Consider the following 284-nt stretch of genomic DNA (forward strand, 5'->3'; position numbering starts at 1 on the left):
AGCCCAGCCCGGCCCGGCCCGGCCCCGCCGGCTCACAGCCCGCGGCTGCCGCGCCGCAGCCTGACGAAGCCCCGCATCGCCCGGAGCCCCCCGCCCGGGCCCGGCGCCGCTCGCTCCTCGCCTCGCTCCTGCTGAATGGCCCCCAGGACGGAGCGGCGGCGGCGAGGACCCTCCTCCTCTTCCTCCTCCCTCTCCTGCTCGCCCCTCCCTCCTTCCCCGCCTCCCCCGGGCCGCGGCCGCCGCGGCCGCCTAGCCCTGCGCCCCGATCCGCCCGCCCGGGGCCG

The sequence above is a fragment of the Neopelma chrysocephalum genome, unplaced genomic scaffold, assembly GCF_003984885.1.
Source record: "Neopelma chrysocephalum unplaced genomic scaffold, ASM398488v2 Primary Assembly neopelma1_66, whole genome shotgun sequence".
NCBI lineage: Eukaryota > Metazoa > Chordata > Aves > Passeriformes > Pipridae > Neopelma > Neopelma chrysocephalum.